The sequence below is a fragment of the Moschus berezovskii genome, chromosome 5 (genome assembly GCF_049115385.1).
Source record: "Moschus berezovskii isolate FMDL1 chromosome 5, NW_MosBer_1.0, whole genome shotgun sequence".
NCBI classification, from domain to species: Eukaryota; Metazoa; Chordata; class Mammalia; order Artiodactyla; family Moschidae; genus Moschus; species Moschus berezovskii.
In genome coordinates, this window is record NC_142464.1 from 48050770 (window position 1) to 48068879 (window position 18110).

General features: G+C 39.6%; 1 protein-coding gene and 1 pseudogene across 2 annotated transcripts in view; one reads left to right on the forward strand and one right to left on the reverse strand.

Moving 5' to 3' along the window:
- The window catches only part of SLIT2 (slit guidance ligand 2), a 415143-nt gene that overhangs the window by 127978 nt on the left and 269055 nt on the right, over positions 1-18110 (forward strand). The window lies entirely within an intron of this gene.
- LOC129561571 (nucleophosmin pseudogene) lies at positions 16711-17528 on the reverse strand (annotated as a pseudogene).

The window sequence follows — 18110 nt, forward strand, 5'->3', positions numbered from 1 at the left end:
CAAGATCCAAGAATATACTGATTTCTCTTGAAGATTTAAGGGCATGTGTGCTTGGTCATGTCCAACTCTTTGCGACCTCATGGGCTGTAGCTGGCCAGGCTTCTCTGACCACGGAATTTTCTAGGAAAGAATAGTAGAGTGGGTTGCCGTTTCCTACTCCAGAATATCTTCCCAAAGTGTCTTGTTAAAGGTGGTTCTATTCACCTGACTTAAAACTTGCGGTGAGGCCTGGAGTCCAGGATTGGTGGGTGGTTGAAGGCAGAGAGGAGAGGAACAAGATTACAAAATTTCAAGGGAATGAAATAAGGGTATTAGATGCTTGAACAGTGGTGGGCTGTGATAGAATACCTTTCCTGGATCCTGAGGATTTGAGGGTAAAAAGAGGAATAGCTTGTTTTGCACGATTTAATATTCTCATCAGATTTACAGATTACCTTAATTTTGATGTGAGTTATATGCATTTCAGTTAAATTAATTTTTATATTCTGAGAATGTTATGGTTTATTTCTTAGTATTTTGTTTTTGTAAAATTTTGTGTATTTTTAAATCCCCATCAATGCATACATTCTCTTAAAAACAGATACTTTTATACCTAAAGCTATATGTAGAATACATATGCACAAATATATTTTTCCTGCAACATAATCCTGAAGATTTGGTTTATCTGTTTAATTTTTATAAATTTATTTATATTAACCACACACTTCTGTTATCTAACTTAAATATTGACAGTGTTCTTTCTTAATATTAAAATGTTTCCTCTAAGAATTTATTTTCGAAGAGGAATATTTTATTTAAAAGGGAAGTTTAATGTTTAGAAATTGCCTTGGGACTTGGTCTGTAGGTTAAGTACACCTTCAAATACTGAAAAAATAACAGCATTTATGGTAGATCAAACCTTGATAACAAAATCAATAAAATAAAAATAAACCCTAGAACTAGGTTCAGCTTCAGATGTCTAAATAAAAATATGTTATTAAGTGGGTTACTTACAGTGAATCTCAAAAAAATATAGAGTGAATAATCATGACATTAAAATAAGAAAATACAGATATTTGGGATTTATGTCATTTTCTTAATTTGAAACATGTGTATAATCTTTAACATACGCAGTAAAAAAAATAAAATTATGATTAAGTCATTTTGAATGCCATTTTGAAAACAGAAGAAAACAAAGATATATCACTGATAACTTATTAATAAATGATAGTATTGTGTCTCCCTTACCATAATTATTTCTGCAGACAAGGAGAATAACTTGGAAAGAATTTTTGTGTTTACTTTTGCTTGTTTCTGTCCTTGGGTTTCCTTTCTGTCCCATGGTGATATGTAAAAGTAGGACACCTGTTTTCCACTGGGTTTTCAGTTTGGGTAGATTCTTACAGCACAGCAATATATTCTTAATCAGAGTTCTTTTGGAAATCTGTGGTAAGTTAATGATAGAAATAATAATGTTATAAAACTTCAGTCAATAAAATGAAACGTCTTCCACAAAGACTGTGTCCCTCAGTCTTTGTGAAAAAAGAAAGAAGTCTATGAAGAGACACACAAACTTCCTGTGCTGTCTTAAAGCTTTATGAATAAGGAAATCAGCTCACTTCTATAAGGATCCAGAAAGAGAATATTTAAACATAAATCCTGATCAATAAAATCTAGGTAACATGTATTTTCCAACAACAACAAATTATAAGAGAGCAGATCATTATAATGTTTTTAATGAGCCAAAATATTTCTGTCTTTGAAAAGATTGCTGATTGAATTGGAAAAGGCAGAGGAAAAACTGTATTTGCTTGAAAATTTGCAAAAGTATTTTGAGTTAGTGTTTCCCTTTCTATTTTAAGTTAGGAATAAGGAAAGTTATTGTATATATGTCAGAAAAATCAGATCGGAAAGGCCATCTTCCATTGATTTTTCAACTTGAAAGGAATGAGGAAGGGAAAGTTGATCTTTGCTCTCATTCATCAGGGTTTTATGCTGGTCAACTTGTACACAAATGATTTATTCTGAAAGCAGACTCTACATTTAGAGAAATTCCAGGATGGAGTATTAGTGCCCCATGGAGTGTTTGCAAATGCAATAATGCATCAGGGAAGCCAGCTTCATATATCTTGCCCACCTGCACTTAAGCTTGTTATCAGTGTTCATTTTCAATAATGATTCAAATAATTGAAACATAAAGGGTCTGCATTTCAGGATAGCTGGAATATTCACTCTACTAACTTTCCACTGCAAAGAGGAAAAGAAAGCTTAAGTGTCAAGTTTATGATGTTAGCAGATAATTAGGAATAAGAAAATCTAAAAAATTATTAAATCAAGCCAAGGTGTATAACCTAAAATTCAGACAGTATCCATCTTATTAAAATTTGCCTTCTAGTTTCCAGTTTTGTTTAATTTTATGCTTAATATCATAACTGCCATTTTGTATAATAACATTTAAAATTGTTTCATGTAAGGCATTTTTCTATTCTGAAGGTTATTTTGAGAAAAACTTGAACTTCATTTTGTCTCACTCACATATGTAAATTAGCCAATGCAAGCAAATAACTTCTGTGAGGAGCCAGGTGTTTTCAATGATTTAATAACTGATTCCAGACTATGACTTTTATAGCCCAAATACTCTAAAGTTTTAAAATAAACTTTCAGGCAGTGAATTGAGGTACTGGGAGGTCACAAAATCAAACTGTTAATCGTGATGTTCCTTCTGGGTTGCATCCTAACTACAGAGAATTTCTAAGAGTTGCTCTCAATATTGCACTTAATTTACTCTTTATATAGCATGTGTCACTTACATATGTATGTAATTGTATATTTTCTTTACTAAATGAAATTGTCCTCCTTAGAGTTATATTTCACATTCTCCACAATCTATTCCAGGTGAAGGGCTAGTCCTAGTGAAGTTTCCAAATTGAATTCTCACTGCTTCGTACTCCTCAGTTAACTAAATTTTGTTCTTCTGAGTGGTCATTCTCAAATTATTTAACAACAGGTTCAGCATGGGATATCAACTATTCAGAACATATATTTGTACATCCTATAAATGTTTTGTTTAGCTGCTGGATATCAGTTCTAATTTGTTCTCATGTATGTTCATGTATGTTCTGTTATTTCAAACATCCCTGTATTAGTTAAGAATGATTCGTGTAACACAGCATATAATTGCTGAATCTTAAACTGTTTTTGTATAAAAAAAGTCAAGAGGTAGGTAGGCAGTTAAGGGCTATTGTAACTCCTCAGCACTGACTCAAGAGACCCAGGCCCTTTCTGCCTCTCTGCTGCACCAACTTTAGTATGTTGACTTTGCACCTTATATTCACAATGTGGCTGCCATATCTCCAAACTTTCTTCCATATTCCAGGCATTGAATATTGTTAAGTGGAAAGGAGCAATATTAAAGAACTGTGTCAGCTTCTGGGTTTTTTTTGTTTAGTTTGGTTTCAATAAAATAGAAACCCAGCCCAGCAATCTTTGGCTCACATTTCATCCGCCAACACTGTGTCAAGGGTGCCCCTACCTGGAAAATAGCTAAGGAGGAGAAAATGCAAGTGAGCACTGGTACATTGAGTGAACACTCTGCCCTACTGCCTTTCACTCACATTTATATCCCTACACTTGGAATGCTCTTTCTGTCCTCTCTCCTGTGCCTTTTTTCCACATCTTTTGTCCCATTTCTGACATTTCTTTATACTTGCCTATGGAATATCACATTTTAACCTTCATAATACAAGGCAGAATACCTGTAACTAGCTATGTGCAACTGTGTCTTAATCTTGAGGTTGAAGACTATATGACTCAGTTGCAAGTTTCAGAAATTTTTTTCAGCTTTGTTCCATAATTCACTGATTCATTTAACATGCAAGTCCAGGATTTGCTGGTTTATCTGGATCCAAAGGCTGAAATGATGTGCATCTTATTATCGTCCATGTCTATTCTTGTTCTCAAACTTATCCATCCTCCTTCCCATCCCTCTTTGCTTCCCTTTTCTCCTTCTCTCTCCTCCTCTCTCTCTCATTCTTTATTCTACTTTCCTCTGTTTTCCATCACTTATAAATAGGTTCTCAGCACATCGTGTAAGAGATAGCTGTCTGTGGCTCTTAATGTACCTGGTTTTTAATCAATCCTGAATATGCATTGGAAGGACTAATGCTGAAGCTGAAGCTCCCATACTTTGGCCACCTGATGCGAAGAACTGACTCATTGGAAAAGACCCTGATGCTGGGAAAGATTGAAGGCAGAAGGAGAAGGGGTGACAGAGGATGAGATGGTTGGATGGCATCACTGACTTGATGGACATGAATTTGAGCAAGCTCTGGGAGATGGTAATGGATAGGGAAGCCTGGCATGCTTCAGTCCATGGGGTCACAAAGAGTTGGACACGACTGAGTGACTGAACTGAACTGTTTCCATTGTAACAGAGTCAGGGAGCCCCTCTTGCTCGCAAATGCATTTATCACGTCTCTGGAAGAAATATGATTAGCCTTGATTGACCACATTTCTACCCTTTAACTAAACTCTGCAGAGGAGAATAGAATGTTAAGATTGGCTAAGCCTAGGTCATGTGACCATTCTGGTGACCCATGGGTAGAGAGGACTGTAATTGGTTGTCCCACCACAATCATAGGTGATGTTGGAGAGAAATCCGTGCAGGCGAAATAATAGCTGCTATTTTTACTTTTTTTTTTTTATTCCAAGTGTACGCCTCTGACAAAGTAAGTAGGCACTCAGTAAGTATTTGAAGAAATGAAAGGAAAATTAGGATAAGAACTGAGCTGACCTATAAGAAGAGAGGAGAAAGCCAGGTAGTGTTTCAGTGTCTCAAAAGCTGTATTTAGATCATACAGTGCCGTTCTATATTTTGAAACCATTTGAATTCCCAGTAGATAAGTCATTCAATTTTTTTAAAAAACAGGAAATTTCAACCCAGAATCACATCCAAAAATATGCTATCTCACCAATTGCCTTTTCAGCAAATATATATTGAGTGCCTCCTCTATGCTAGGGCAAAAAGTGGAAGGTAAATGCACTTTTAGTGAAGGTAATTGAAATGTTTTTCTTCTGTACTTACAGAAAATGTTAATCTGATAGAGAAAATAACAGGTGATGACATAGTTAGCAAGTAGATATATTCAGGGAACCATTTACTTCCTTAAAGCTTCTTAAAAAACTGAATAGTGGTGTTTTCAACTCTATGGAAATGAGAAATTTAAGGAAATGAATTCAGATATTTAGCCCTATTTATTTTAAACCAAATAAAGAGTAATTTGATACATCTTTAGGCCTCTCTGAAAACATCCTAAACAAAAGCATGTAATTCCAAATAAAACAAGTTTATATTTACACATTTTATTTCTGTCACCCTGTTGATTGATTCAGAAGAGTTGTGGGCTGAAAGACTGTACCATTTATTTCTCCTGATTTTTTTCCATTTGCCTGGAATAACTCAGTTTATTAACAATTTCTGAGACGTTCACTGTCATTGCCCTTCTGTCTTTTGCTATCAGTGTTTGGGGTAAGGAAATGATGAACTTGAAGCATGGTTGCCTCTTTGTCACTGCTGCACCAAGTCATTATGTCTCCAGGAAGCACGCTGAACCTGTCAGGCAAAGCTTCCTAAAGCTGGGTCCTTTCAGTCCATTCTTACAGGGGTAATAAGGCTTGGAACTTAATTCAGTGGGTCTACCCTGTAGAAGCATTCCTCTTGGTTTTCTTTTGAAGATTGATTGGTTCCTAAGGAAGGTCAACAATATTGCTCTTTTTTTTTCTCTTTTATCGTCTGTGTCACTTTCTCTCTTCTTTCCATTCTTGAAAACGTGATAGTTGTAGTCAATAAGAAGTCTTCCTTGACAGATTCTTTATCCATGCTTTATGTAGTTCTTTAAACCTGATTCTTAAAGCTGAGCAACTTTTAATGGGACTCTTTAGTGAAGCCAAAACCACTTATATAATCTAGCTCTGTAGTGTAGTGTTTTTCGGATTTTTTAAAAATGGTGCAATGAGATAGAAAAAGAGTAGGCAAGGGGTGGGATGGAAGGAGAGATGCAAGAGAATTTCTAAAACTAGAAATTTAACAGACTGACTCAGATTAAGGTTCACAGTCGCCTGCTGGAAAGAGAAATGTCGGAACACAATTTCTGACTTTGTAAGGTAATTGACAATAATTATAAGTGTTTGTGGTAAACCGCAACAATCTCTCTATAATGTTGTGCTCAGAATATGCCACTCGACCAAGTTAATGAGGATGTTTCACAGCAATTTGTTTAATTCTAGTCAAGTAAAATCAATTTAAATAAATGCAACATAAAATTCAAACACCTACTCTGTGCCCCCGAGTCTTTTTTGGGTATTTGGGAAACTCCTTTTAAGTAGTTCTTACAACTGAGGCATTTGATCCAGTGGCAGAAATATAAAAAAGTAAAAAGAATGCTCATGATAAAATTTGATAGTTGCTCTGAGAGTAGTAAATATGAGGAATTAGGGGAACCTTTACATTTGACATCATTTCTTCTGAGGAAGTGTTTTATATCCTGACTCCCAATTTTAGGAGGTCCCCTGTGAACCTACAGGATACCAAAAGTGATTTTTTTTCTTCTGTAATGCAGTGGGGATTTACACATGACACTCAGATATACAAAAACAGTATTCTGTTTTATTTGTCAATAACTACATTCTGTCTGCACTGATGGAGAAAGTAACTTTGCTAAACAAATTTATTTCAGCCACCTTTGGTTATATTGGTCTCTTTCAGAGGAATTCAATTGCAGTTGACTAAGTCCTTAGTCAATTTGAAGTTCCTATTCCATATCAAGAAGGTGTCTTCTCTCAACGAATCTGTACTCCTGTTTTCTTCCTAAATTGGTGCTGAGTGAAGTGAAAGTTGTTCAGTCGTGTCCGACTCTGTACAATCCCGTGGACTGTAGCCCACCAGGTTCCTCTGTCCATGGAATTCTCTAGGCAAGAATACTGGAGTGGGTTTCCATTCCCTTCTCCAGGGGATCTTCCCAACCCAGGGATCGAACCCAGGTTTTTACCTTCTGAGCTGGGAGAAGGGTTCCATTCCCATGTCCCATGATATGAGCCAGATGCTTCTGTTCTCTGTGTTGTTTGTCCTCTTGGATTTCTCTGGGGTCAGAGGTATTGTATGATATTGTCTTGAGAGGACGCCTTGTATTGTCCCCAAATATCTTATGTTCTTTTCCACCAAGGTCTGGCCATTTGAGGATGGTAAAGCTTATATAGGGTTGAAAGGAGGTTCCTTTGCTACTGAATTTTGAGATCCCCATAGTGTATAGCAGGGGTTGGCAAACTACAGCATGCAAACAAAATCCAGCTGCTGTGGGCAAAATCCAGCCACGTCAATCCCTGTGTGCATCATCTATGTCTGTTTTAGTTCTCCAGCCACACAGGGTAGTCATTTCTACAAAGATTGCACGGCACCTCAAACATTTACCACCTGGCCCTTTTCAAAAAACATTTGCCTAGAGGAAGGTCAGCATCATGGCAGTAGGAGATGCTATGCTGTTTTTGTCTCTTCCTCTCAGTCTGCACATAGTAAAGCATACATATCTCAACAAAGGCTTCTCTATTCCTCACACCAGGATGCTGGGGAGATCTGCATATTTGTGTATCTGAAGATGGTGGACTGAACACCAAGGGGAGGCAGAGCTGAGCGAACTGCTAAAGTGATGCCTGCAGTTTTGGCCCCCTAGCTCTCGCTGTGCCTGCAGCTCCAGAGAATCCAGTAGTAGCAGAGGCAGCAGGGCATCTGATTCCAGCCTCCCAGCCTCCCAGCCTCAGCAGCCCCAGGGATCTCAAGGACCCAGGCATCAGTGATGGCAGGACCTATGACCCCTCTCGCTTACCCCTCCCCATTCCTCCAGTTGCAGCAACACACGTAACTCCAGGCCCCCTGCTTGAGGGAGTGGTCCCCAGAAACCCAGCAACCCTGAAAGAAAAAGAAAGTGAAAGTGTTCATCACTTATCACTCAGTCCTGTCTGACTCTGTGCAACCCCGTGTACTGCAGCCCACCAGGCTCCTCTGTCCGTGGGATTCTCTAGGCCAGGATACTGGAGTGGGTTGCCATGCCCTCCTCCATGGTATCCTCCCAACCCCGGTATGGAACCTGGGTCTCCTATACTGCAGGCAGACTCTTTATCATCTGAGCCAGCACCTGCAATTCTGGCTCCTCCCATCCTCCCCCACGCCCTCTTGTGCAAGCACAATAAGCCCAGCAGCAATGCCAAAGGCAACGACACTGGCAGTAGGCAACAGCAAGGCATCAGTGACCCTAAAGGCATGAGCAGCAGCATGGAGGCCACTGGCAACATGTCTGGAAGAGGAGTTAGAGGGTGTAAAGTGCTGATTCGCAAATCTTTGAGAGGCTGCTCATGCTGCTGCTGCTGCTGCTGTGTCACTTCAGTCGTGTCCGACTCTGTGTGACCCCATAGACAGAAGCCCACCAGGGTCCCCCGTCCCTGGGATTATCCAGGCAAGAATACTGGAGTGGGTTGCCATTTCCTTCTCCAATGTGTGAAAGTGAAAAGTGAAAGTGAAGTCGCTCAGTCGTGTCCGACCCTTAGCAACCCCACGGACTGCAGCCTACCAGGCTCCTCCATCCATGGGATTTTCTAGGCAAGAGTACTGGAGTGGCTTGCCATTGCCTTCTCCGAGGCTGCTCATAGGAGAAATAAAAAAACTTGTGCTGTAGCGCCACCTACTGAAAAATAAAAGAAATACTTATAATAACCAACCTATCGGATTGTTAGAATCAAAGTAAAAAATGGGAAGGAAATCCAAAAAAGAAGGGATACATGTATACCTATGAGCTTGCAGGTAGCTCACTGGAAAAGAATCTGCCTGCCAATGAAGGAGATGCAGGTTCAATGTTTCAGTAGGTAAAACCTCTTTGAGGAGGAAATGGCAACCCACCCCGGTATTCTTGTCTTGAAAATTCCATGGATAAGTGGGCCTGGTGGGCAACAGTCCATAGGATCCTAAGAGTCGGACATGATTTAGCGACTGAGCAGGATCACGATGTATAAGTATAGTTGATTCACTTTGCTGTACTGTAGAAACTAACAAAACATTGTAAAGCAACTATACTCCAATAAAACTTTTTTTAAAAAAGCTTTACCTGAGTAAGAAAGATGTTAGCTACTTCAAGTATGCTGGCAGAGGAACAACTCATCAAGCATCATGAAAAACTACAGTAACACAGTATTACAAAGTGATAATCAAAGTTCTCCAACAACCAAACTTAAAAGTCATATTATGTTGCTGTCTAACTGATAGACAATTCAAAATAGTTGTTACGAAGAAACTTAACAAGCTACAAGAAAACTCAAAAAGGAAGTTCAGTGAGTACAAGAATAAAATTGGTGAGCAGAAGGGATATTCTGCTAAGAAGATTGAAAATCTAAAAAATAACAAAACAGAAATTTGGAGCTGAAGAATTCAATAAGTGAGATGAAGAATGCCCTAGAAAACACTGTAAATAGAGCAGATCATATGGAAGAGAGAATTAGTGAGCTCAAAGATACAAATATCAAAAAGATACAGGTAGAAGAGGAGAGTTAACTGAGCTCTTTTTTAAATGAGGAAATTTTATGAGAACTATTTGACTCCATTGGGAAAGGCAGCATAAAGATAATGGAGAGGGAGAAGGGTGCAGAGAGTTTATTTAAAGAAATAATTGCTGAGAACTTCTCAGACCTGGGGTAGGAAGTGGATTATACAAGCTCATGAAGCTAAGAGGATCCTTAATTAACTCAGTGCAAAAAAACCTCTAAGACATATTAAAATTTTCAAAAGTCAGTGACAAAGGAAGAATATTAAAGGCCAACAGGAAAGAAAGACAGTAACCTACAAAGGAACCCCCGTTAAGCTATCAGCATATTTTTCAAAAGAAACTCAACATTGCAACAGTGAATGGAATGACATAATCAAAATATTGAATGATAAAAAATATCAGCCAAGAAAATACTAACCCGTAAATTTATCTTTTAGATATTAAGAAGAAAATAAAGTCTTTCCAAGGAAGGCAAGATGAAAAGATAATCTACCAAATGGGAGAAGATATTTGCAACTCATATCCAATAAGGGGATAATATCCAAAAAATATAAAGAACTTACACAATTCAACTATGACAAAACAAACAACTAAATTGAAAAATTGGCTTGAGACCTAAATAGACATTTTTCTCAAAAGGATATACAGATGGCCAGTGTAGCACATGGGAAGATGTTCAGTATCACAAATTATTATGGAAGTGAAAATCAAAACCACAATGAGATATCACTTCATGAACTTCATAATGACTGTTGTCCAAAAGATAAGAACAAGTGTTAGAGATGTGGAGAAAAGAGAATCCTTATACACTGCTGTTGGTTATGTTCTTTGGTGCAGCCATTATGGACAATAGTATGGCAATTCTTACAAAAAATTAATAATAGAACTACCATATGATCCAGACATTCCACTTCTGGGCATTTCTTTGAAAAATACAAAAAATTAATCCAAAAAAATGTAGGCATCTTTGTGTCTATGTTCATTCTATCATTATGTACGATAGACAAGATATGGAAACAACCTGAATGCCCATCTACATATGAAATAAAGAAGCTGTGTTATATGTATAGATCCATATACACACAGTGGCATACTACTTAGCCATAAAAAAAACGAAACTCTGCAGTTTGTGACAACACGGATGGACCTTGTGGATATTATTTTAAGTGAAATGACGCAGATGAGAAAGACAAATGCTGTGTGATTTTACTCATGTGTGAAATACAACAAAAAACACAAAGCAAAAACAAACACCTAAATACAGAGAACAAAGTAATGGTTACTAAAGGGGAAAGAGGTTACCAAAGGGGGAAGAGGATTGGGGGAAGGTGATATGGGTAAAGGAGGTCATCTATGTGATGACTGATAGGAACTAAACCTTTGGTGGTGAACACACTATAAGGGAATTTTTGTTGTTGTTCAGCCACTAAGTTGTATCCAGCTCTTTGCAACCCCATGAAATGGAGCACGCTAGGCTTCCCTGTCCTTGGTGGTGAGCACACTATGAATACAGAAGTTGAAATATAATGTACACCTGAAATATTTAATGTTATAAACCAGTGTTCAGTTCAGTTCAGTCACTCAGTTGTATCCGACTCTTTGCGACCCAATGAATCGCAGCACACCAGGCCTCCCTGTCCATCACCAACTCCCAGAGTCCACCCAAACCCATGCCCACCGAGTCAGTGATTCCATCCAGCCATCTCATTCTCTGTTGTCCCCTTCTCCTCCTGCCCCCAATCCCTCCCAGCATCAAGGTCTTTTCCAGTGAGTCAGCTCTTCTCATCAGGTGGCCAAAGTTTTGGAGTTTCAGCTTCATCAGTCCTTCCAATGAACACCCAGGACTGATCTCCTTTAGGATGGACTGGTTGGATCTCCTCGCAGTCCAAGGGATTCTCAAGAGTCTTCTCCAACACCACAGTTCAAAAGCATCAATTCTTCGGCACTCAGCTTTCTTTATAGTCCAACTCTCACATCCATATATGACCACTGGATAAACCATAGCCTTGACTAGGTGGACCTTGGTTGGCAAAGTAATGTCTCTGCTCTTTAATATGCTGTCTGCTGCTGCTAAGTCACTTCAGTCGTGTCCGACTCTGTGTGACCCCATAGATGGCAGCCGATCCGGCTCCCCCGTCCCTGGGATTCTCCAGGCAAGAACACTGGAGTGGGTTGCCATTTCCTTCTCCAATGTGTGAAAGTGAAAAAGGAAAGTGAAGTCGCTCAGTCATGTCTGACTCGTAGTGACCCCATGGACTGCAGCCTACCAGGCTCCTCTGTCCATGGGATTTTCTAGGCAAGAGTACTGGAGTGGCTTGCCATTGCCTTCTCCGAATATGCTGTTTAGGTTGGTCATAACTTTCCTTCCAAGGAGTAAGTGTCCTTTAATTTCATGGCTGCAGTCACCATCTGCAGTGATCTGGGAGCCCAGAAAAATTAAGTCTGACACTGTTTTCACTGTTTCCCCATCTATTTCCCATGAAGTGATGGGACCAGATGCCATGATCTTAGTTTTCTGAATGTTGAGCTTTAAGCCAACTTATTCACTCTCCTCTTTCACTTTCATCAAGAGGCTTTTGAGTTCCTCTTCACTTTCTGCCATAACGGTGGTGTCATCTGCATATCTGAGGTTATTGATATTTCTCCTGGCAATCTTGATTCCAGCTTGTGCTTCCTCCAGCCCAGCATTTCTCATGATGTACTCTGCATAGAAGTTAAATAAGTAGGGTGACAATATACAGCCTTGACATACTCCTTTTCCTATTTGGAACCAGTCTGTTGTTCCATGTCCAGTTCTAACTGTTGCTTCCTGACCTGCATACAGATTTCTCAAGAGGCAGGTCAGGTGGTCTGGTATTCCCATTTCTTTCAGAATTTTCCACAGTTTATTGTGATCCACACAGTCAAAGGCTTTGGCATAGTCGATGAAGCCGAAATAGATGTTTTTCTGAAACTCTCTTGCTTTTTCCATGATCCAGCGGATGTTGGCAATTTGATCTCTGGCTCCTCTGCCTTTTTTAAAAACAGCTTGAACATCTGGAAGTTCATGGTTCATTTATTGCAGAAGCCTGTGTTAACTCAATTTTATTTTATCATGTGTTTGTTTATTTTGGGGGGATGGAATCCATACCCTTTGCATTGGCTGCATGGAGTCTTACCCACTGGACTGCCAGGGAAGTCTCACTGTTAAATCAGTTTTAGGAAAGTGTTTGCTGACCCCCAATCTCTAGAATCTTTGGATTGGTCACTCTTTGTCTGCCCTTCTTCTTGACATGTTTCATCTTTTCCAGGCACACAGGATTGATTGGGTTTCATGCACAGCGATCCCAGATCAGATTGCTATGTCAGGTGCATCTGTGCACAGTCCTCCCTGTCCCTCTCCCTCTCCTGCTTCACTGCTTTTGCATCGCGCTGGGTATAAAAAGAAGTAGAGCACCAGTCCAGTCTTAGCTTGCCCCTGTCACTCATCATACCTGGGACAGTGGAAGTGATTATATGTTAAGCTTCTACTTTCTTGGCTGAAGAACTTTGGTGTCTTCTTTTATGATATTTGTGTATCATTTTCAGCCTAGTTATGTCCCTTCTGGTAAAGAATCTGCCTGCAGCTCAGGAGACTCAGGTTCCATCCCTGAGTCAGGAAGATCTCCTGGAGAAGGGAATAGCTACCCACTCCAGTATTCTTGCCTGGAGAACCCCATGGATAGAGGAGCCTGGCAGGCTGTAGTCCATGGGATCACGAAGGGCTGGACATGACTGAGTGAGTAACACTTTCACTTTTATATCCCTTCCAGATCTCTGTTCTTCTTCTTTCCTTGAAAGGTTTTCTATTTTGTATAGGCAGGGGCCAGGAACAAGAAGACTTTTCTTACATGAATAATTCTGAGTACTCTGTACTAGCGATACCACATCATAAGAGAAATTGCTAGGAATGAAAATTCTCCAGCCCTAACCCTAATCACTGAATCAGAACACCTAGGGGAGGGACCTGGAAGCAGGGTTTCAGCATGCCCTCCTGGTGATTGTGATGTCTGCCAAAGTTTGAGAACCACTGCCTAATATCATATGTGCAACTAAAACTAGATGGAACTAAAATTTGACCAGGTTTCATTCTTGATCTGTGACAGAGAGCTTTCAAAATGTAGAAAACTCCTTTCTCTTTCCACAAAGATTGGCTGGAGTAAACTCAAAAATTCTGTTTTGAAAATTAAAACATTCTTTTTTGTCCTTGCATTTCTGACCTAATAATTCTCATCCTTTCTGAATCACTCCATGCGTCTGGTTGAATAAGGTAACCTACACAGGAAGAATAAGCATCTTATGAGGGTACAGCTTTCCTAAATAATACTTCTCTGTGCATTCATGATACAAGTTTTTTAAATGGTGGCGTATATGCCTGGGACCAGCAATATGATTTGCTGAGTCAGGAGTTTTAATTCTAGACTTTAAGTGGTTCCAAGATTGAAATCCTCAGCTTTCTTCGACAATTTCATTTAGACCTGCATGGGCATCCCAAAGTTAGCAGCAGTGAAAGATAATTCCTTTTCTTTCCCCTCAAACTACCGTATACTTCCTGAATTCACAACCTCGATGAATAGCTTTGACAGTGACTACAAGCATCTGTTTTGGAATTGGACTCATCTGGATTCAAATACCAGTGTCATCATTTATTAGTGTTGTAATCTTGAGCACCAGACCTTGCTTCTATCACTGGTCACATCCACAACTAGGTATTGGTTTTGCTTTTGCTCCATCCCTTTATTCCTTCTAGACTTATTTCTCCACTGATCTCCAGTATGCTACTCGATGGACATGAGTGTGAGTGAACTCCGGGAGTTGGTGATGGACAGGGAGGCCTGGTGTGCTTGTGGTTCATGGGGTCGCGGAGAGTCGGACACGACTGAGCGACTGAACTGAACTGAACTGAACCTTGAGCAAGTGAACGTTCTACGTTTCCCATAACATAGAGGCAGTTCCAACTCCCATGGGTAAATTTTGGAGATTTGGAGAAAACACATGCATGATAAATGACATTTATTTATTTATTTGCTATCCAAAACTCGATTCCGCCTCAGCATCTTCTCAATGATCAAGTCACTAGGCATCAGTTTCATAAATACCTTTCAAATAGTATTACTTTTCTTTCAACAAATCTCCACCTCTAGCAAAGACCGTCTTCAGTTCTTTTGGGATGACATAGTTTCTTGTTTGTTCTTCCTAACCTCTGTTGGCTCACCTCTTTCTTGGAGCTGCCACTTACAGTTTTGCAGGCTCTAGAATGCACAAGGCACCCATCTAAGGGACACCATTCAGAGGTCAGTGAAACCTCCCATTCACGCACACTCAAACACGTGCCCACTCTCACACAGCCATGCACACACCACACACAGTGATATAAACATTCAAATGCACACGCGTACACATTTCCACAGACTCAGATCACCTGCCACACACACCCACTCACATCCATTACCATTCATACACACATTTGTATATTTATTATGAAAAAAGAGCAAAGCATGTTTTTCGACAGAATATACGTTTATGTGATTGTATTGAGAAAGGAACACGTTTTTTTCATCCACATGGGGGTGTCATAAGGTTTGCTCTGCTGTCCTCTCTCATCTTTTCTTCAAGAGCTGCCAGAGTGATTCTGTAAGATGCCCCTACCCCTTCCCTGGACCATCTCCCATGTCACTTTATGCCCTTGCAGACACACATCATTGTTTGTTGCCCTAATGCTTACCCAAGGTTCAAAAACCCCATGAGATTTTCATCGGTACCCAGCTTTGTACCTTACCAAAAGGAGATGGGTCACAAATTATTTTTCATTCACTAAATAGGCAATGAGTGTTGTTTGGGGGCCACTTTCCATATATATGGATTCACAAAAATACTGTATCTTAACTTGCCTGGTGATGGCATATTTACTTATTTAAAGTACAAGGAAGAACTCAGAAAAACATACGTAGCCACTTAGGTTTCATCAATAAGTATTCTGTGTCATACATTTTTAGCAAAAAGAGAAATTCCAGTCCTCCTTCACTGTTATCATCACTCAGTTCCTTTGAGTGAACTAAAAGAGTTCCGGCTATCTTATTCTTAAGCTAAACTTTTACAGTCTTTTGATGCCTAATACTTAAGGGAAATTCTTTATTTGTACCACCGCTGTGCCAGATACTTGGAAGCCTAATTTCATTTAGTCTTCAAACCAGTTCTGGGGATAGGTTGATTTTTATCCCCATTCTACACATGGAGGAATATATATTTATATATATATATAAGAGGAATTTTGGAGAAGGCAATGGCACCCCACTCCAGTACTCTTGTCTGGGAAATCCCATGGACGGAGGAGCCTGGTGGGCTGCAGTCCATTGGGTCGCTAAGAGTCGGACACAACTGAGTGACTTCACTTTCACTTTTCACTTTCATGCATTGGAGAAGGAAATGGCAACCCACTGTAGTGTTCTTGCCTGGAGAATCCCAGGGATGGCGGAGCCTGGTGGGCTGCCATCTATGGGGTCACACAGAGTCGGACACTACTGATGCGACTTAGCAGCAGCAGCAGCAAGAGGAATTTGCTTGATGTCAAATGGTGCATAAAGGGCAGAACTTGGCCTCAGACCTGGGTTTATCTGCTTTCAGAGTTTGTGGTTTTAGAATGATTACTGGACATTCTTTTAGGCCTCATTAAATTCATAAAAATTAGAGTGGAAAACGAACCCAAAGAGTAAAGGATGAACCATTCTTTAGATTCTGTAACTTTCAAAATTAACATTGTTCTATTTGTAAGTATGAATGATCTTAGCTAATTTTTTAAAAAATAACTGAGTTTATTTCACATATATATTTTTGTCTCCCCTTCATTTCCATTTGTCTGACCACCACTACTACTATGTCTTATCATAACATTCTATACGTACTTAGAAAACCAAGCAAAGGGTGGAGTTCCATCTTCAAAAACTAAAAAAAAAAAACAAAACACACACACATCTTGGACAACACATTCTTAGCAATGGAACCTGAACATCATTTATCAGACATAGTAGGGAAAGTTCTCCCTGTGCATTGTAGAAAGGACAGCCAGATAGCAACTGTTACAGGAATGAAATAAGATGGGAGATTTTAACAAAGAGTTTAAACTATTTTCTTAAATAGACTTCCTCCACTGCCATAGATCTAAATAGCCTCTTGATAAGTCATCTGGATACTGTTGTTCACATTACTGATGAACTTGGCCTCCACTTGGAGAAGGATACCCTCTTTTTCTACACTTGCTTGCATTTTTACTTTAATGTCTTCTGCAAAGGTAGGTCCTTCCCATGTTTTAGGAGTCTTTTCCTGTTTTTTTGAAAGAGTCTTGACCTTTTGATCTTGATATTGATGATTTTGAGTTTTTTCCATTCTGGTTTGATTTTTGTGCACTTTTGGCCAGAGTATCTCAAACAGATTTCTTTACTGGAACTTTTCCTTCAGCTGGCTCATCATTAGGGCCGTCATCACCTTCATTATCATCACCATCTTCATCTTCAACAGCAAGTTTTACTTATTTTGTGAAATGATTTCCAGAGTCACATCCTCCTCCTCTTCGTTTTCTGACTGAATCTTCCTTCACAGCTACTAAGTGCTGTCCACTGATACACAGAGGCCCTGACCTATACTTCAACCACAGGTCCACAGGTGGTGTTACTTCAAAGCCCGTAAGGGAAACTGTTGGCTATATAGACGTTTTCAAAGTTGCTTGTGTTGCTTTAATTGGACTGCCTCCATGATTCATTGCCTTTGCTTCAACAGCATGCACTTGGTCTGTTGAACCAGCCGCAAACTGATCATTCTTAAAGATGACTGATGCTCATTTTCACTATTATCCACCTTAAAGGGATAATCTTTGTCAGCCTTTAGTTCACAAGCAAAAAAGATAGTTGTGGGGCCTTGGGGGCTCGTGTCCATGTCTATCCAGTCTTCCATGGGCAGGTGGTGTGCAATTATGTGGAAGAGAAAGCGGCAGAGATAAACAACTACTGTTCAGAGAACAGCTGTGAAGAATGGAGTCATACCAGGGTAGTCTTTGCTAATTTTTATATTTTTCTCTGTACTATAGCATGATGTTGTTCAGTTGCTAAGTCATGTCTTCCTCTTTGCGACTGTATGGACTGTGGTACACCAGGCTCCTCTGTCCTCCCCTGTCTCCCTGAGTTTGCTCAGATTCATATCCACGTGAATCACTGATGCTATCTAAACTGTCTCATCATCTGTCATCCCCTTCTCCCTTTGCCTTCAGTCTTTCCCAGCATCAGGGTTTTTTCCAATAACTTGAGTCTTCACATCAGTTGGACAGAGTATTGGAGCTTCAGCATTAGTCCTTCCAATGAGTATTCAGAGTTGATTTCTTTTAGGATTGACTGATCTGATCTCTTTGAAGTCCAACAGACTCTGAAAAGCCTTTTCCAGCACCACAGTTTGAAAGCATCAATTGTTTGTTGCTCTGCCTTCTTTATGATCCACCTCTCATATCCGTACATGACTGCTGGATGCTGCTGCTGCTAAGTC